Here is a 22576-nt window from a genome sequence, read left to right on the forward strand (position 1 = left end):
CTATCAATGCTCTCTTTACTACTGGAAACAGAATCATTAGTGCCTTTAAATTTAATCAGAATAGATAACCAATTCCAAAAAATTTAGAACAAATTCAGAACCAACACCAAAACCCCAGAACTCTCATCCTTAAGTTTATGTTCTTCCAGAACCACTCTCATTACCAAAATATGTTTAGTAGGGTTCTCCAGAGAAATGGAACCAATAAAATATATATAGTAGGAGTGACATCAGTGAGATGGCAGAATAAGAAATTCTCAGCCCTAGTTTCCACACAGAAACACCAATTCAGCAACTATACATGGAGGAAAATGTCTTTGTGAGAATTACAGAACACAGAGGAGAGGTTACAACGTTCCAATAGAGCACAAAAACTGAGGGGGAAAAAACACATTAAAAAGTGTAAGAAGAACAGTTTCACTTTGTCCACATCACTACTCCCCAAGCTAACAGTGCAGCACTGAGAAGGATTGCCTCAGTCTATGATATTTCCATTTGGGGAAAGAGACACTGAGGTGGACATCTAACTTACACAGTGTTTTGGGCACTGCCTGAGGTGCCCCCTTCTCTATCACTTCATGTAGAAACTGGGGAAATTGACATGTTTACATTACCTGGGATTAGCTCAGAACAAAGACGTCGAGGCTCTAAGTGGCTGGCATGCACCTAGCGGCCCTCCTAGTGGCTGCATCCAACTGCAGCCCCTGCCAGCATCATTACCAGACTATAGCCACTGCCATCAGCACTGCCTGACTGTGAACACCATCAAATGCTCCTCCTAATCAAGAAGCCCCACAGGCTGACCCCGCTCAGCTACAAAGCCCCTTAGCAAGCTCTAACTGACAATGGAGCCCTGCCAGCTGGCTCCATCCAACTAAGGAACACCAGCAGCAGGCCATTTGTGACCATGGACCTAGTATTCCCCATCTGACTGCAGGTCTCTTCAGACCCCAGTAGCAGGCCCCACCCACCAATGGACCCTGGCAGCATGCCCCAGATTCCTGTGGAATGGTGAAGATCTTTCCATGCTGAACCTAGCCTATAAAGACTGGAAGAAATGGCTACTTCTTCAAATGTGCACACACCAACACAGGAATAGAAGGATCAAAAAAATAAGGCACACACTACACCACCAAAAGAAATTAAGAAAACTTCAGTAACCAACCCTAACTAAATGGAGATCTGAAAACTACCTGAAAAAGAATTCAAAATAATCATCTTAAAGGATCTTGGTGATCTATAAGAAAACAAACATATGAAGCTAAGCAAAATCAGGAAAATTATGCATTAACAAAATGAAAAATTCAACAAAGAAATAGACACCATAAAAAGGAACCAAACAGAAATCCTAGAGATTATGAATACAATGACTAAATCAAAAAACTCAATAAGGAGATTGAACAGCAGGCTCCATCAAGCAGAAGAAAAAATTAGAGAAAAAAATATATATATACATGCATACATATATCACCTTACATATAAAGCGAATATTAACAGGACTGAAGAGAGAAATAGTTTGCAATATAATAATAATAGGAGACTTAAATATCCCACTTACAATCTTGCACAGATCATCCAGACAGGAAATCAATAAGGAAACAACAGACTTGAACAACACTAAAGACAGAATGGACCTAACAGACATATACAGAATTTTCCACCTGACAGCACCAGAATACACATTCTTTTCAAACACAAACAGAGAATTTTCTATGATATATTAAATACTAGGGCATAAAACAAGTTTTAACAAATTTAAGAAGATTCAAATGATGTCAAATATTTTTCCAATCACAATGGTATGAAACTAGAAATCAGGTAATAGAAGAAAAATGGAAAATTGACAAATATGTGAAGATTAAACAACATGCTAGTGAACAACCAATGGGGTAAAGAAGAAATCAAAAGAGAAATCAAAAATATCTTGAGACAAATGAACATGGAAATACAACATACCAAAACTTATTGGATGTAGCAAAAGTAGTTCTAAGAAGGAAGTTAATAGCATTAAATACCTACATAAAGAAAAAAGATAGATCTCAAATAAACAACCTAACTTTGTATTTCAAGGAACTAGAAAAAGCAAAAAAAATGAAGCCCCAAGTTAGCAGAAGAAAGTCAAAAACAAAGATCAGAGCAGAAATAGAGACTAAAAAATTAATAGGAAAGATCAATAAAAGTAACAGCTGTTTTTTTTAATAAAATTGACAAATCTTTAGCTAGACACACCAAGAAAAAAGAGAGGGAAATTAAGTAAATAAAATTAGAAATGAAAGAGGAGAGGTTACAAATGATACAACAAAAATACAAAGGATCATAAGAGACTACCACAGACAATTATATGCCAACTCATTAAACAACCTAGAAGAAATGGTAAATTCCTAGAAAAATACACCATACCAAGACTGAATCATGAAGAAATAGAAAATATAAACAGACGAATTACTAGTAAAGAGATTGAATTAATAATCAAAAACTTCCCAACAAAAAACAGTCCAGGACTAGACAATTTCACAGGAAAATTCTACCAAACATTTAAAGAAGAATTAATATCAACCCTTCTCAAACTCTTCCAAATAATAGAGGAGGATGGAACACTTACAAACTCATTTTATGAGGCCAGCACTACCATGATACCAAAAACAGACAAGGATGACACAAGAAAGCAAACTTACAGGCCAATATCCTGATGAACATACATGAAAAAATCCTCAACAAAACAGTAACAAATCAAAATCAATAATACGTTGAAAGGATCATACATCATGATCAACTGGGATTTATTCCAGGGATGCAAAGATGGTTCAACATCTGCAAATCAAGGTGATATATCATGTTAAAAAAATGAAAGAGAAAAGGCATATGATCATCTCAATAGAAGCAGAAAAAGCATTTGACATAATTCAACATCCAATTATGGCAAAAAACCATCTCAACAAAGTGGGTGTAGAGGAAATATACCTCATCATAATAAAGGCCATATGTTACAGGCCCACAGCTAACATCATACTCAGTGGTGAAAAGTTGAAAGCTTTTCTTCCAAGATTAGAAAAGGACAAGGATGCCCATTCTTACCACTTATATTCAACATGGTATTGGAATTCCTAGCCAGAGCAATTAGGCATGAAAAAGAAATAAAAGCCATCCAAATCAAAAACCAAAATAAGTACAACTGTCACCAGTGCAGATGACATGATATTATATATAGAAAACCCTAAAGACTCCACCAAAAACTATTAGAATTAATAAACACATTCAGTAAAGTTGCAGGATATAAAATCAATATACAAAAGTCTATTGCATTACTATACACTAATAAAAACTATTAGAAAGAGAAATTAAGAAAAAAAATCCCATTTACAATTGCATCAAAAAGAATAAAATACCTAGGAATAAATTTAATTAAAGAGCTGAAAGAGTTATGCACAGACAATTACAAGAAATTGATGAAAGAAATTGAAGAAGACACAAATAAATTGAAAGATATTCCATGATTATGATTGAAAGAATGAACATTGTTAAAATATGCATACTTCCCAAAGAAATCTACAGATTCGATGAAATCTCTATCAAAATTTCAATAGCGTTTTTCACAGAAATAGAATACAAAATCCTAAAATTTGTATGGAACCACAAAAGACCCTAAATAGCCAAAGAAATCATGAAAAAGAAAAACAAAGCTGAAAGCATCACACTCCTTAATTTCAAACTATATTACAAATCTATAGTAATCAAAACAGTATGTTATTGGCATAAAAACAGATACATAGATCAATAAAATAAAATGGAGAGCCCCAAAATAAATGCACACGTATATAGTCAATTAATTTACAAAAAAGTAGTCAAGAATATGCAATGGGGAAAGGATAGCTTTTTCAATATATGGTCTTGAGAAAACTGGATGGCCACATACAAAAAAATAAATCTGGTCCACTATCTGACACTATACACAAAAATTATCACGAAATGGATTAATGATTTGAACATAGGACATCAATCAATAAAACTGCCAGAAGAAAACATAGGTGGTAATCTCCTTAACATCAGTTTTGGTGATGATTTTTTGGATTTTAAACCCAAAGAAAAAGCAGCAAAGGCAAAAATAAACAAGTGGGACTGTATCAAATTAAAGCTTCTGCACAGCAAAGGAAATCTTTAACAAAATGAAAAGGCAACTTACCAAATGGGGGAAAATTTTTGTAAATTGTATATTTGACAAGGGTTTATTATCCAAACTATCTAAGGAAGTCATACAGCTCAATACTAAAAAAACAAACAATCTGATTTAAAAATGGGCAGAGGAACTAAATAGGCATTTTTCCAAAGAAGGCATACAAATGGCAAACAGGTACATGAAAAGGTGTTCAACATCATTAAGCATCAGGGAAATGCAAATGAAAACTATCATGAGATATCATCTCACACCTGTTAGAATGGCTGTTATCAAAAAGACAAGAAATAACATGTTGGCGAGGATGTGCAGAAAAGAGAACCCTCGTGCACTGTTGGTGGGAATGTAAATTGGTGAAGCCACCATAGGAAACAGTATTGAGGTTCCTCAAAAATTAAAAAACTGGAACTACCATATGACCTAGCAATTCCTCTTCTGAGTAGTTATCCAAAGGAAAAGAAAATGCTAACTTGAAATCCTTACCCCGCCATGTTCATTGCAGCATTATTTACAATAGCCAAGATGTGGAAGTAACCTAAGTGCCCTTCAATGGATGAATGGATAAAGCAAATGTGTTACATATGTACAATAGAGTATTATTCAACCATAAAAAAGAATGAAATATTGTCATTTGTGACAACATGGATGGACCTTGAGGGCCTTAAGCTAAGTTAAACAAGTCCAACAGAGAAAGACAAATACCGTATGATCTCACTTATATGTGGAATCTAAACAAACAAACAAACAAAGAAATTGAGCTCATAAATATAGAGAATAGATTTGTGGTCACCAGAGGTGGAGTGTGGGAGAGTGAGTGAAATGGGTGAAGGTTGTCAAAATGTACAAACTTCTACTTGTAAAATAAACATGTCATGGCGATTTAATGTACAGCATAGTGACAATAGGTAATAATACTGCATTGTATATTTGAAAGTTGCTAAGAGAGTAGATGTTAAAAGTTCTCATCACAAGAAAAATAAATTGTAACTATGTGGTGATAGATGTTAACTAGACTTATTGTGGTGATCATTTTGCAACATATGCAGTTTTCTTTTTTTTATTTTTATTGTAGTAACTTTGGTTTATAACATTGTATAAATTTCAGGTGTACATCGTTATACTTCTATTTCTGCACAGATTACATCATGTTCACCACTCAAATACCAATTACAATCCATCACCACACACAGCAACATATACAGTTTTCAAATCATTATGTTGTACATCTGAAACTAATATAATATTATATGTCAATTACACCTTAATTAAAAAAACATGGTACAATGAAAAAATAATATGATGGTAATTAGTCTACATATGTCAGAAATATCACTAAATGTAAATATTACTAAGTTCACCTATTAAATGACAAAGAAAACAAATTGAAACTAGAAAATAGCTACAATCTGTTTCCAAGAAATAGAGCTAAAACAAAATGATCCAAAAAGTTAAAATAAATAAAAATAAAGTGACAAAAAAACAGGGAAAACTTCATAAAAATAAAAGAATAACAATATTAACTTAAGATAAGATATAGTTTATGGCAAAATCATCAATAAAAATAGAAAGATGTTGCATAAGAATAAAAGGAACAGATATGAACTATGAAACACAAAACCACATAGACAAAAACATATATAAAACAAAAACTAACAGATTTATAAGGAAAAATGGCCAAAACCACAATCATAATTGAGTATTTTAATGCACTGCTTTTAGGAATGGGTAAATCAGAATAGGAAGTTTAATATAACAGCAACTAACACATAACACTAACTATGTGACTAGTATTTTCCAAATGTTTTACTCATATTAATTCATTTAATTCTCAGAAAAAACCTAGAAGTAAATTCTCCTATCATTCTCATTTTACAGATAATGAAAGTGAGGGCAGACTTGTTAAGCAAATTGTTTATGGTTACATGTTTAGTAAGGGGAAAATCCAGGATACGAACCAAGGCAGCTTGACATGAGACCATGATTTTAACCACTGCACTAAACTACTTGTAGAGAAGTATGGGGTGATAAGACAATTAGAGACTATGTACTCTTTCCAAGTGATATAGAATATTTATAAAATCTGACCTTGAACTAATCAGAAAATTAAGCTTTACCAAGGCACGTTCTCAACTTTCTGACTAAAATATAAAAAAATTGGAAGACAACCATAAAAATATAGACTGAAAAATAAAAATGATTAGAAATTTAAACACATTTACACACACACATATTCCTAATGGGTTAAATACCCCAAATTTAGACTTTAAATGTAATAAAATACTACATATAATAACTTGTGGGATGCCACTAAAGTGACACCTACAGAAAAATCTACAACCTTAAATGCACCTAATAAAATCAAGAGAAATTGAAAACAAATGAGTGAAGCATTGAATTCAGTAAGTTAAAAAAAATAAAGATGTGTATAAATTCAGAGACAACACAGGAAATAATAAGGATGAATAGAAATTAATTACATATGGAATAGTTGTATAGAACCAAAAGTTATTTCTAAATTGTTTCTAAATCTGATCCAGCTGAGAATATCGAGTATTTATATGGAGAGAATGTATGAACAAGATTTGGAGGAAAATTCCCAAACATACAGTCCATATTTCCACCAAAAGACAGAACTGGGGAGGGCACTGTACTCAGTAGAAAATGACTCAGGCCACATATTTATGGTAATACTATAAGGATAGTCAGAAAAGGAGGGTCAATTACAATATTTCTACCTTTATTAATTTCTTCTGCAACCCTCCTTCCTACTGGTCATTGTCATTTTTTTTCAGGACTTTTACCTTGCTGAACAAATTTTACTGTTGTTTCAACAGTTTTTTTGTTTCTCTTTCCTTCTTTTGTCATCATAGTCTTCTCATCAACCTCTTAACATTGAAGACCCCCCAGGTCCCAGTCATTGGTGTTCTTCTCTATATAAATTTATTCCTTTGGTGTTCTCATCCACTCTCTCTGTTTTAAATATCATTTATAAGCCAGCAACTTTCAAATAGTACCCAAATCCCCTCATTTTCAAACACCATCACATTCAGTCTACTTCAATCACCTAAACACACGGACTCATTTTGAACTCTCTTCTCACAGAAATGTTCCATCTCTATTTTGAGTTATGAGTAACCTTTAACTATGCTCTTTCCTGTCTACTTTCATATTCCTATTAGATTGGCTCTTTAAGATGTATTGATCTCTTCAATATTTTAACCCTCCATTGTTCTCCAATCATAATTTTTGTTTTTTGCTGATTTCACTTCCTTCTGTACCTGGACCTCATGGTCTAATATTTCAATGTATTTCTCCTCTTAAATATGTTCCTTTGATCTTTGTCCACACCAATCTCCAACTCTAAGCAAGACTAGGGTGGCCAACCGTATTAGCTTCCTATGGTTGCTATAACAAATTACCACCAATTTGGTGGCTTGAGGCAACAGAAGTTTATTCTCTTACATTGCTGGAGGCTAGATGTTCCAACTTAGTCTTATGAGGCTAAAATCAAGGTGTCTATAGGCTTCAGGAAAGAATCACTTCCTTGTTTTTTCTAGCTTCTAGTGGCTGCTACCATTCTTTGCCTTGTGGCCACATCACTCTACTCTCTGCCTTTGTCTTCAACTGCATCTTCCTCTTCTGTCGAAAATATTCTTCTGTCTCTCCCTTATACAAACACTTGCAATTACCCAGATAATTCAGGATAATCACCCCATTTCAAGATATTTAATTTAATCACATCAGCAATGTCCCTTTTGATGTATAAAGTAACAGTCACAGGTGCCAGGGATTAAGACATCAGCTTACCAGACCAAATATTTCAGTTTACCCATGACTTTCCATGTTAAAATCAAGACAGTCCCAAGTAAACCAGGATGCATGGTCACCATAGGACAAACTTGACAAGCATCACTGAAGAAACTGTGTATACTCTTTTCACTCTAGGTTCATGATTCCTAATCTCAAGTGGATCTTCACAGCTGCTCTGAAATCTTTTTATTCATTGCTACTTGACAGACTATTACATTCTTCACAGAAGGTTTTCCAAATATATTTTACTATTGTATCCCAAACTGTCTCCCTTCCTATTCATAATTAGCATATTACCACCATACGGGTGGGATATTACAGTCCTGCCTATATGAATTAAAAAAAAATCCCTCCCTTCCACCTCATTATTTGTCTTTACTTCCTTCTTCTCTGCCTTTTCTCAAGAAGGCAGAAGGAAAAACATCTTTAAAATGTTCATACTACCTAAAGCAATCTACTTATTCAATGCAATCCCAGTCAGAATCCCAATGACACTCTTCATGGAAATAGGACAAAGAATCCTAAAATTAAAATGGGGCAAGAAAGACCCCGAATAGCTAAAGAAATCCTGGGAAAAATGAACGACACTGAAAGCATCACAATCCCTGACTTCAAAATGTACTACAAAGGTATAGTAATCAAAACAGTATGGTACTGGCACAAAAATAGGCACACAGATCAGTGGAACAGAATTGAAAACCCAGAAATAAAATCATACATCTATGGACAGCTAATCTTCAACAAAGGAGCTAAGAACATAGAATGGAGAAAGGAAAGTCTCTTCAATATATAGTGCTGGAAAAACTGGACAGCCACATGCAAAAGAAGGAAAGTAGACCATTATCTTACACCATAGACAAAAATTAACTCAAAATCGATCAAAGACTTGAAGGTAAGACCTGAAACTATAAAACTCCTGGAAGAAAATACAGGCAGTACACTCTTTGACATTGGTTTTAGAAGGATATTTTTGAATATCATGTCTAGTTTGACAAGGGAAACAAAAGAAAAAATAAAGTTGGACTTCATCAGACTAAAGAGCTTCTGCAAGGCAAAGGAAACCAGGATCCAAAGGAAAAGACAACCCACCAACTGGGAGAAAATATTTGCAAATCATATATCTGGCAAGGAGTTAATCTTCATAATATACAAAGAACTGACACAACTGAAGAACAAATAAACAACCCATTGAAAAAGTGGGCAGAGGATATGAACAGACGTTTTTCACAAGAAGATATACAGATGGCCAATAGACACATGAAAAGATGTTCAACATCACTAATCATCAGGGAAATGCAAATCTAAACTACACTAAGATATCATTGTACATCCATTAGAGTGGCTATAATCACTACAACAAAAAATAACAAATGGAGAGGTTGTGGAGAAAAGGAAACCCTCATACACTCCGTGTGGGAATGCAAACTGGTGCAGCCACTATGGAAAACAGTGTGGAGATTTCTCAAAAAGTTGAAAATAGAAATACCATATGACACAGCTATCCCACTGCTGGGTATTTCTCCAAAAAGCTTGAAATCAGCAATTCAAAGAGACTTATGCACCCATATGTTCATTGCAGCATTATTCACTATAGCCCAGAAGTGGAAGCAACCCAACTGCCCATCGACTGATGATTGGATAAAGCAAACATGGTATATATGTACAATGGAATAATGCTCAGCCATAAAAAAAAAAGACAAAATCATCCCATTCACAACAACATGGATGGACCTTGAGGGTATTATGTTAAACGAAATAAGCCAGACACAGAAAGACAAATACAGTATGGTTTCACTCATGTGTGGAAGATAAACTAACACACAGACAGAACAGTTTAGTTGTTACCATGGGGAAGGTGGTTGGGGCAGGGCACAAGGGGTAAAGGGGCACATTTTTATGGTGACTGACAAATGATAATGTACAACTGAAATTTCACAATGTTATAAACTATTATGACCTCAATAATAAAAACAAAATATTAGGGGCCGGCCCAGTGGCATAGTAGTTAAGTTGGCAAGATCCACTTCAGTGGCCCAGGCTTCACAGGTTTGGATCCCAGGCATGGACCTATGCATCGCTCATCAAGCCATGCTGTGGTGGCATCCCATGTACAAAATAGAGGGAGATTGGCACAGATGTTAGGTCAGGGCTAATCTTCCTCAGCAAAAAGAGGAAGATTGGCAGCAGATGTTATCACAGGGCCGATCTTCCTCACACACACACAAAATGCTGGAAATGTTTTTAGGAACATACAACAAATTAAGAATTATTTATTCAAGAAAATACACTAAAACTCAGTAAAAATACTGAGAATCTGTGGCATTTGAACCATAACATGCTCCCTCCCTCCCCTCTCCCAAGTCAGTAAGATGGAAAATACACTCCAGATGGACGCAGCTAAGAAAACAAGACTCCCTTACCCCAAGCTCCCAGTTGGGGGGCTACAGCATCTTCTTGGGAAAGGAAGGACATCAGCATTTCTCATACTACCCCCAGCCACCTGTTGTAGAGGCTAAGATCTGGGTGAGGGCAGCCAAAAGGTAAGGAGATCCTTCACCCATCTAACCTCTACTCACCAGACAGTAGTTCTACCTTGGGCACAGTGTACTGAGAATAGTGGGTCCCTGATTGCTCTTGACCCAGCTTCTTTGTAATGTGGAGGTTCCACACTGGATAAAGCAAACCAAGAAGACCAGTGCTTATAGAAACTCACCACACCCCAGCTAAGTGCCCAGTACCTAAAGCAGGGGTGTCACTCAGAGAGAAGTGCACCTCTGCTCTTGCCTTAGCTCCAGAGCCATGGCTCAGAGACTTTGCCAAAGGGAAGATGTAGGCCATAAAACAGAAAGAACTGAAGCTTTTCCAAAAGGAAATGATTTAATTTGCAACAGAGTGTGGGGAAATTTGGGGCTAAAGGTACTGTGAAAAACAATGGATGTTTTAGTGAAAAGCAATTAAGAGGAGATTTGTAGATTCATGAGAGATATAAGCTAAACCATAGTCCAGCCAGTTTACCAGAAAGTCAGGGAAAGAGAGAGTTAAAACCCTCCTGAGGAGAGAACAAATTTCAAACACAGACTTTAAACACTACCCCAGTAAAGGATCTTGAATTTAATTGGATCAATCTATGAAGCAATTCATACTCCAGGGCATTGTTTAAATTATAAAGCAATCAGTCTGCAATTAGTGGAACTTAACTGCTGGATGTGGTCAGGGATACAGTCAAAGAGGGTCCTTCTAATATGACCATCATCCCAGGATTACTGTCTTCATGGCCAAGGCCACACCCTCTAAGGAGCAACATTAAAGTCTTCATACTTCAGGGGGAATAGACTTCACTAAAATAATCCAGCCCATTAATAAACAATAAACAAACAAATAATGATAATAATCCCTAGGGGAAAGGAAAAGTACCCAGACTTGCTGCAATATATTACCTAATATGTCCAGTTTTCAGCAAAAAATGTATGAGGTATGCAGAAAACCAGGAAAGTCTGATTCATACATGGGTTAGAAACTACCTAACAGAGCAACAAAATGTCTGATTTAACAGCTAAAGACTTCAAAGTAGCCATTATACGTACATTAAAAAAGACTACAGCATGCTATGCTTAAAGAAGTGAAAGAAGATATGATAACAATGTCTCATCTAATAGATAATATTAATAAAGAGATACAAATAAAAGAACCAAATGGACATTTTGGAGCTGAAAAGCACAATAACTAAAATTAAAATTTTACTAGAAAGCCTCAACAATAGATTTGAACTAGTGAAAGATAGATTGATAGAGATAATACAATCCAAAGAACAGAGAGAGAGAAAAAAAAAAGAAAAAATCAACAAATCAACAGAGACTTAGAGAAATGTGGGACACCATTAAGCACAACAACATATGCATACTAACAGTATTAGAATAATAGGAGAAAGAGAAAATAGCAGAAAAAAATCTTAGAAGAATTAAGTGCTGAAAAATTCTTAAATATGATGAAAAATGTATATATCCAAGATCAATGAACTCTAAGTAGGATAAATTTAAAGAGATCTGCAAACAGATATATCATAGTAAAAATGCTGAAAGCCCAAGATGAGGACAAAATCTTGAAAGTAGCAAGAAAAGAAAATGTATCACTTACAAGACAACTCAAATAAAATTAACAACTGATTTCTCATGGTAAGCAATAGAGGCCAGAAGGCAGTTAGACAGTATATTTAAAGTGCTCCAAGAAAAACCATCAACAAGAATCCTATTTCTAGTAAAGCTATTTTTCAAAAATTAAGATGAAATAAAGGCATTTCCAGATAAACAAAAACAGATAATTTGTTGATAGCAGACCTACCTAACAAAAAATGCTAAAAAAAATTCTTCAGGGTCCATCTATGTTGTTTCAAATGGTAAGATTTTATCTTTTTATGGCTGAGTAGTATTCCATTATATACGTATACTATATCCTCTTTATCCATTCATCCATCAAACTAAATCAATAAATTCTTCAGAATGAAAGCAAATGATTTCAGATAGCAAATCAATTCCAGAAAAAAAGAACAGATAGCACCAGTAAAGGTAAATACACAATTATAAAAGGCAGTATAAATGCATACTTCTTCCACTTCTTTTCTCATAACTGATTTAAAAACAAATTGTATAAAACAATATGTACATAATTTTATTGATGATCCTATAACATGTAGTCATGTAATATGTTTGCCAATATTGTCACAAGGAGGAAGGTGGGAGCAGAGGTGTATTGAAATAGGGAAATGACTAGCGATGATAACTCAAAGACACAGGAACAAGTGAAGAGAACCAGAAATGTGAAAAGGAGGCTAGTAAAAGAAAAGCTATAGAGGAGAGAAGTCGAGATGGTGGCATAAGAGGACTCTGAACTCACCTCCTCCCACAGACACAGCCAATTTACAACTAATCTTGGAAAAATTACCCATGAGATACAACTGAAAACTGGATAAGAGGAACTCCTTCAAAAAATGGCAATCCTAATTGAGGTGGAAGAGGCTGAAATTCCCTTCTGGAGAGAAAAAAATGCCACCTTCACAAACTGCCAGCTTCACAGACGCTGGGAGCCGCCCAAAGGTACACAGCCCTCCCTGGAGGAGCTGGGCCCTGAGACAGGGAGCGCCCCTGCTATAGGCAATTTTTGGACCCAGTGCAATCGAGATGAGTGGCATAATATCTGACTTTGTTTGCTACTAAAACATTAGGGAGAACCCCCAGAAAAGCTGGTTCACAAAGAAATTAAAACCGGCTCTTAAAGTGCCCATGCACAAACTCACCCATTTCAGAAAGCAACCTAAAATCACCGGAAAGAAAGGTGGACAGTCCTTTGGTGAAAAGAGACTCACCTGATAGGCTCTGAGTGCATCTTGATGAGAGATGAGACCTCTCCAGGGACTGGGACATTGGTGGCAGCCATTGTTGTGACCTGGTGTGGGCATGCTGACACAGACACTGGCAGATGCAATTGCAGTTCTCCCTGGGGCCTGCTAGCCCATGGTCTGCCCACTCACTAGAACACCAATTTAATCCAGCTCAGCTAGGGCAGGCAGCCGACCCTAGGGACTGGCCCCACCCAACAACAAGCCCTCAGGCAACCTGTGGGCCTGCTAAGGGAGCTGCCTGCATTCTCTACAACCTTGCGACTGGGTCCACCTCTGTGTGCAGGGCATGCACAAGGAGCGAGTGGAGAGTGGGAGGTGGTGGTGGAGTGTGTGGGGCTCCCGCCTTGGAGAGACTGGGTCCACTTCAGGAGGTTGGGGCGCATGCACGGGACAGGACTGTATTGACTGTGTGTGTGGACCTGTGGTTGGTGGGGCTTGTCAGCTGCAGAAAACTTGGGCTTCTCAAAGAGCCACATAGGGGGTTGGCCCCACCTTCCAAAGCCTAAAACAATTGGGTGCTCCCATGCCTGAGGCCAGCCCCACATAGCTGCAATCCTCAGAGAGCTGACAAGAGACGTAAAGGCTGGAGGCTTATAGCAATTGTAAGCCCCTGAGCCTAACAACCTTCCAAACTGGGGGCCTACTGACTTAAAAGAAATACAGCAATAGGAATGTGCTATTAGACCTTGCAGCCAATTGTGCAGGGGCTCCCCACACCCGATAAAGAGACTGAAGGGCCCACAACTACTACAAGCAGCTGAGCATTGCAACATCTGGCAAATGGGGCATATCTCAGCCTCCCTGGACACCTATGGGAAGAACAACCCTGTCACAACAGAGGGACACACATAGCCCACATAGGGTCTCTCCTGGAACATTTGGAACAGAGGGAAGCACACTGCAAGACCTCATAAGACATCACTTATATAAGGTCACCTCTCCGAGAGAAGGAGACGTAGCTGACCCACCTAATACATAGGCAAAAGCACAAGGAAAGAGGCAAAATAAGGAGGCAAAGGAATATTATCCAAGTAAGGGAAGAGGACAAAACCCCAGAAAAGGAACTAAGTGAAACAGAAATCAGCAACCTACCCAACAGAGAATTCAAACAGTGTTAAGGATGCTCACTGATCTTGGGAGAAGAATGGATGAACTCAGTGAGAACGTCAACAAAGAAATGGAAGATATAAAAAAGAACCATTCAGAAATGAAGAATACACTATAAGAAATGAAAATTCACTAGAGAGATTCAAAGGCAGAGTAGAGGATACAGAAGAAGGCATCAGTGTGCTGGACAAAAGACTACAAGAAATTACCCAAGCTGAACAGGTAAAAGAAAAAAGAATTAAAAAGAGTGAGGACAGTCTAAGGGACCTCTGGGACAACATCAAGCACACTAACATCCGTGTTATAGGTGTCCCACAAGGAGAAGAGTGAGACAAAGGGGCAGAGAATCTATTTCAAGAAATAATAGCTGAAAACTTCCCTAACCTAAGGACGGAAACAGACATTCAGGTATAGGAAGCACAGAGAGCACCAAACAAGATAAACCCAAAGAGGCCCACACCAAGACACATCACAAAATATCCAGAATTAAATATAAAGAGAGAATCCTAAAAGCCAGAAGAGAATGTCAAGTTACATACAAAGGAAACCCCATAAGGTTATCAGCTGACTTCTCAGTAGAAACTTTACAGGCTAGAAGAGAGTGGCAGGATATATTTAGAGTGCTAAAAGGAAGCAACATATAGCCAAGAATACTCCGCCCAGCAAGGTTATCATTTAAAATGGAAGGAGAGATAAAACAGTTGCCAGAAAAGCAAAAGTTAAAGGAGTTTGTCACCAAGAAACCAGTACTACAAGAAATGCTAAAGGGACTTATTTACGGGGAAAAGAGAAGACCACAAATAGGAAAAATTATATATATCCATGATAAGATGGTAATGGATACAAATGCACAAAAAAGAGGTTCGATATGATATCAAAAACATAAAATGTGGGAGGAGGGGAGTTAAAGAGTAGAGCTTTCAAACAGAGGTCAAACTAAAGAGACTATCAACGTAATATAGACCGCTATATACATAGGTTACCATATATGAACCCCATGATAATCACAAACCAGAAACCTAATAATAAATACACAAAAAACTAAGAGAAATGAACCCAAACAAAATGCTAAAGAAAGGCATCAAAACCCAAGGGAAATGAGCAAGAGAAGATAAAGGAACAAAGAAGAACTACTAAAACACCTAGAAAAAAAAAGTTAGAAAATAGTAGTAACTACACACTTATTGATAGCTACTTTAAATGTCACTGGACTAAATGCTCCAATTAAAAGATGTAGGGTGGCTGACTGGATAAAAAAACAAGACACATATATATGTTGCATACAGGATTCAACCTCAGACCTAAAGACACTCACAAACTGAAAGTGAAGGGATGGAAAAAGATACCCCATGCAGATGGCAATGAAAAGAAATCTGGGATAGCAATACTCATATCAGACAAAATAGACTTTAAAACAAAAACTGTAAAAAGAGACAAAGAAGGGCACTACATAATGATCAAGGGAACAATCCAACAAGAGGGTATAACACTTGCAAATATCTATGCACCCAGCGCAGGAGCACCTAAATATATAAAGCAATTATTAACAGACATAAAGAGAGAAATAGACAGTAACAATAATAATAGGGGACTTTAACACTCCACTTACACCAACGGATAGATCATCCAAACAGAAGATCAATAAGGAAACATTGGCCTTAAATGACACCATAGAACAGATGGACCTAGCAAATATATACAGAACATTCCACCCAAAAACTGAAGAATACACATTCTTTTCAAATGCACATGGAACAGTCTCCAGGATTGATCACATATTAGGCCACAAAACAAGTCTCCATAAATTTAAGAAGATTGAAATAATACCAAGTATCTTTTCTGACCACAACAGTATGAAACTAGAAATCAACTACAGGAAGAAAATCCAAAAAGCCACAAATATGTGGAGATTAAACAAAATTCTACTGAACAAGGATTGGGTCAATGAAGAAATCAAGGGAGAAATCAAAAAAACACTTGGAGACAAATGAAAATGAAAATAAGACATGCCAGAATTTATGAGATACAGTAAAAGTAGTTCTAAGAGGGCAGTTTATAGCAATACAGGCCTATCTCAACAAACAAGAAAAGTCTCAAATAAACAATCTAACTACACACCTAAAGGAACTGGAAAAAGAACAAACAAAGCCCAAAATCAGTAGAAGAAGGGAAATAATAAAAACCAGGGCAAAAATAAATGAAATAGAGACAAAAAAAAAAATAGAGAAAACTAATAAATCCAAGAGCTGGTTCTTTGAGAAGATAAACAAAAGTGACAAACCTTTAGCTAGACTCACAAAGAAAAAAAGAGAGAAGGCTCAAATAAGTAAAATCAGAAATGAAAGAGGAGAAATTACAATGGATACCTCAGAAATACAAAAGATTGTACGAGAATACTATGAAAAGCTATATGCTAACCAATTTGACAATCTGGAAGAAATGATAGATTCTTAGAATCATACAACCTGCCAAAATTGGATCAGGAAGAAATAGAGAATTTGAATAAACCAATCACCAGTAAGGAGATTGAAACAGTAATCAAAAATCTCCCCAAAAATAAAAGTTCATGACCAGACGGCTTCCCTGGTGAATTCTACCAAACATTCAAAGAAGAATTAATACCCATCCTTCTCAAACTCTTCTAAAAATTTGAGGAGAGGGGGAATATCCCCAAGTCATTCTATGAAGCCGACTTTACCCTGATACAAAAACCAGAAAAGGACAACACAAAAAAAGAAAATTACAGGCCAATATCACTGATGAATATTGATGCAAAAACCCTCAACAAAATGCTAGCAAATCGCATACAACAATACATTAAAAAGATTATACACCATGATCAAGTGGGATTTATTCCAGAGATGCGGGTATGGTTCAACATTTGCAAATCAATCAATGTGATACACCACATCAATAAAATGAAGAATAAAAATCACATGATCATCTCAATAGATGCAGAGAAAGCATTTGACTAGATACAGCATCCATTTATGATAAAAAACTCTGAATAAAATGGGTATAGAACAAAGGTTCTCAACATAATAAAGGCCATATATGACAAACCCACAGCTAATATCATCATCAATGGTGAAAAACTGAAAGCTATACTTCTAAGAACAGGAACCAGACAAGGATGCCCACTCTCACCTCTCCTATTAAACGTAGTATTGAAAGTCCTAGACAGAGCAATCAGGCAAGAAAAAGAAATAAAAGAGATCCAAATTGGAAAGGAAGAAGTGAAACTGTCACTAATTGCAGATGACATGATGTTATATATAGAAAACCCTACAGAAACTACCAAAAAACTTTTAGAAGTTATAAACAAATACACCAAAGTTGCAGGATACAAAATCAACATACAAAAATCAGTTGCATTTCTATACACTAACAATGAAGTAGCAGAAAGAGAAATTAAGAATACCATCCCATTTATAATTGCAACAAAAAGAATAAAATACCTAGGAATAAACTTAACCAAAGAGGTGAAAGATCTGTACACTGAAACCTATAAAACATTACTGAAAGAAAATGAGGAAGACACAAAGAAATGGAAAGACATTCCGTGCTCTTGGATTGGAAGAATTAACATAGTTAAGATATCCATACTTCCTAAAGCAATCTATAGATTCAATGCAATCCCTATCAAAGTTCCAACAACATTTTTCACAGAAAGAGACAAAGAATCCTAAAATTTATATGGAACAACAAAAGACCCCGAATAGCTAAAGGAATCCTGAGAAAAAAGAACAAAGCTGGAGGTATCACACTCTCTGATTTCAAAATATACTACAAAGCTACAGTAACCAAAAGAGCGTGGTACTGGCACAAAAACAGACACACATCAATGGAATAGAATAGAAAGCCCAGAAATAAACCCACACATCTATGGACAGCTGATCTTCGACAAAGGTGCCAAGAACATACAATGGAGAAAGGAAAGTCTCTTCAACAAATTGTGTTGGGAAAACTGGGCAGCCACATGCAAAAAAAATAAAAGTAGACCTTTACCTTACACCATACGCAAAAATTAACTCAAAATGGATTAAAGACTTGAATGTAAGACATGAAACTTCTAGAAGAAAACCTATGCAGTACACTCTTTGACATCGGTCTTAGCAACATTTTTTCCAGCACCATGTCTGACTAGGAATCAATACAGAAAATAAAAAAATGGGACTACATCAAACTAAAAAGCTTCTGCACAGCAAAGGAAACCATCAACAAAAAGAAAAGACAACCTAACAACTGGGAGAAGATATTTGCAAACCATACATCTGATAAGGGGTTACACTCCAAAATATATAAAGAACTCTTGCATCTCAACAAGACAAATCCAACAACCCAATTAAGAAATAGGCAAAAGACCTGAAGAGACATTTCTCCAAAGAAATATACAGATGGCCAATAGGCACATGAAAAGATGTTCAACATCATTAAATATCAAGGAAATGAAAATCAAAACTACAATGAGATATCACCTCACGCCTGTCAGAATGGCTATAATTAACAAGACAGGAAACAACAAGTGTTGGAGAGGACGTGGAGAAAAGGGAACTCTCATACACTGCTGTTGGGAGCGCAAACTGGTGCAGCCACTATGGAAAACAGTATGGCGATTCCACATAAAATTAAAGACAGAACTACCATATGATCCACCTATTCCACTGCTGGGTATTTATCCAAAGAGCTTGAAAACACCAATGCATAAAGATACATGCACCCCTGTGTTCATTGCAGCGTTATTCACAATAGCCAAGACTTGGAAGCAACCTAAGTGCCCATCAAGGGACGAATGGATAAAGTAGATGTGGTATATATACATAATGGAATACTACTCAGCCATAAGAAATGATGAAATCCAGCCATTTGTAACAACATGGATGGACATTGAGGGTATTATGCAAAGTGAAATAAGTCAGAGGGAGAAGGTCAAATACCATATGATCTCATTTATTAAGTAGTAGATGATAACAACAACCAACACATAGACACAGAGATTGGATTGGTGGTTACCAGAGGGGAAGGGGGGAGGGAGGAGGGTGAAAGGAATAATTAGGCACATGTGTGTGGTGATGGATTGTAATTAGTATTTGGGTGGTGAACATGAGAATGTGATGTAATCCATGCAGAAATAGAATAGAAATATAATGATGTACACCTGATATTTATACAATGTTATAAACCAATGTTACCAAAATAAACAACAAATAAATACAAAAAAAAAAGAAAAAGATATACTTGCTCTCCTTTCTTCTCTCAGCTTCTTTAAAAGGCATAAAACTTTACAAAATAATAATTAAGCAATGTATTGTTGCATTTTTAACATAGATGTAATATGTATAGCAATAATACCACAAAGGGAGAAAAGAGAATAGAGCTATATAGAAATAATATTTATATTATTATATTATATTAATAATATAATGTTTATATTATGTATAAAATTATACATAATACATAATAATATAAACAGGAATAATATTTCTATAACACGTTTAGATTGTTAATATAAACCTGAAGTAGAATGTGGTAATTTGAGATGTATATGGTAGGCTTTAGAGCAACCATTAAAGAAATGACTCAAAAATTTGGTGAAAAAATTATTAGAGAAATTAAAATATTAGTTTTGAATATATTCACTTAATGCAGAAGAAAGTGGTAATGAAAGAGTAAGGGGGAAAAAGACTTGCAATGTATAGAAAATAAAAAAATTAAAAGGGCAGACATAATTCCAACCAGATCAATAATAACATTAAATGTGTGTGGATTAAACAATCTAATGAAAAGATGAGGATTGTCATAATGGATAAAAAAGAAAACAAGATCAGACTATAAGTCTACAGAACACACACTTTAGATTCAGATACAATAATGGTATTAGAAATTAATAACAGTAAGAACTTAAAGAAATTCACAAATATGTAAAATTTAAACAACATACTCTGGCATCCATGGGATCAAGAGGAAATCACGAGGGTAGAAAATACTTTGAAATGAATGCAAATGAAGACACAACATACTCAAACTTATGGGATACAGCTAAAGCAGCACTTTGCGGGAAATTTATGCTATGTACAACACTATGTTAAAACACAAGTAAGAGCTATTATTAAATACCTAAACATCCACCTTAAGACACTAGAGAAAGAACGGAAACATTGAACAATAAGGAAGAAAATAATAAAGATTATTGCAGAAAATAATAAAATAGGGAAAAGAAAATACAAAAATCAACAAAACCAAAAGCTGGTTCCTTGAAAGATCAACAAAACTGACATAGACTAACCAAGAAGAAAAAGGAAATTTCAAATTACTAGAATCATAAATGAAAGAGGGCATATTATAAGTGACATTAGAGAAATAAATAAGATTATGAAGGAATATGATGAAAAATTGTATTCCAATAAATTTGATTGCTAAGATGAGATGGAAAAATTCCTAGAAAGACACAAACTACTGAAACTGATCCAAGAAGAAATAGAAATTTGGAATGAATCTATAAAAGTGAGAAGATTGAATTAGCAATCAAAAAACTACTCAGAAAGACAAGCCTACGCCCAAATGGTTTCATTGGTGAATTCTGCCAAGCATTAAAAAAAAAAAATCAATACCAATTCTTGATAAACTTATCTAAAAAGTAGAAGAGATAGAAACTGTCCAAACTAATCCCTTAAGACCAGTGTTACTCTAATACCAAAACCAATAAGACATCACAGGAAAAGAAAATTACAATCTAGTAATACTTAAGAATATGGACACAAAAAGTCTCAACAAATACCAACAAACTGAAACCAGCAACATATAAAAATAATTGTACACAAGGCCCAAGTGAGATTTATTCTGAGGAAGCAAGGTTAGTTTAACATCTCCCAAACTAATTAACGATGCACAATGTTAATGGAATATAAAAACAAAAAAACGCATGATCACCTCAGTAGATGAAAAAAAATGCATTTTAAGAAATCCAGAACCTTTTCGTGATAAAAACACTCAATAAACTAGGTACAGAAGGGAACATCATCAACCTGATAGAGGGCATTTACAAAAAACCTATAGCTAACATCATACTTACTGGTGAAAGACTGAAACCATCTCCCTTAACATCAGGAGCAAGACAAAGATGTCGCTTTTACCACTTTTATTCAACATTGTACTGGAGATTCTGGTCAGGGAAATTGGGCAAGAATATGGAAAAAAAGTCATCCAAATTGGAAAGAAAGAAGCAAAACTATCTCTATTTATAGTTAGCAAGCTTCTCGTTTTTTTCAGGTCTCACAATTGTCATCTTTAAAAAGAGAGAGTTGGCTACATTATCCCTAAATTCAACTGGGTTATAACAAGAGAGTAGGTGTTAATTAATCAAGATGAGGGAGACAGGAATAAGGAAACACATGTGTAAACACACAGTGACATAAAGGGGGGTGGTAAATTGGAGGCACAGACAGAAGGTCTGTATGACTGGGGGGCTAAAAGCAAGAGTGAGAATGAGGGGCATGAGCTTGGAGATATAAGCAGGGACAAGATCTTTCAGGGCTTTGTAGGCCATGTGAAGAATATTTTAGATTCATCCTAAGAGTAAAGTATAGAGTAATTTTAAATGATTCAGACATTTATTTGTCTATTTCCAGATATTTACTTAATTATTGTCTTTATTGTCTTTCCTCCACCCATAGAATATAACTTAGAACAGGTCAAAGAAATTGTTTTCTTGGTTGCTATTTTCTCAGCAAATAGGTGCCTGGCATATAGTACCTACTCCATAAATATTATAAATGGATGAATAAAAGACTTGGAGGTGTTGGTGACATGATTTTATTTATATTTAAGAAGATCATTCTATTTTTTCTGTAGCGAATGGGTTGATATGAGAAGGAGATGCAAGACAGAATTTTAGGAGACTAATTTGGATGCTATTGCAAGTATTCCAGGTGAGAAATGCAGTGTTTTATTGTATTGTAAAATTTTAAAGCTTCATATTTTCCTTTTGCACCCACATTCCCACAAACAGGCTGTGAACACCCTGTCCCGGTGTGATAAGACTGGTCCTTGCCACAAGTTCCCCTTCTTGTCCTCCCCTGTGACCTAGTGACATT

General features: G+C 35.7%; 1 long non-coding RNA gene across 1 annotated transcript in view; it reads left to right on the forward strand.

The window, feature by feature from the left end:
* LOC147911872 (uncharacterized) overlaps window positions 1–22576 on the forward strand; it is an 87922-nt gene that overhangs the window by 62429 nt on the left and 2917 nt on the right. The window contains exon 5 of the long non-coding RNA XR_015550747.1: window positions 22335–22411. This is a non-coding gene — a long non-coding RNA (uncharacterized LOC147911872). The remainder of the gene's footprint in view (window positions 1–22334; window positions 22412–22576) is intronic.

This window comes from Ceratotherium simum, chromosome X, assembly GCF_057802395.1.
Source record: "Ceratotherium simum simum isolate JZ-2026a chromosome X, ASM5780239v1, whole genome shotgun sequence".
NCBI classification, from domain to species: domain Eukaryota; kingdom Metazoa; phylum Chordata; class Mammalia; order Perissodactyla; family Rhinocerotidae; genus Ceratotherium; species Ceratotherium simum.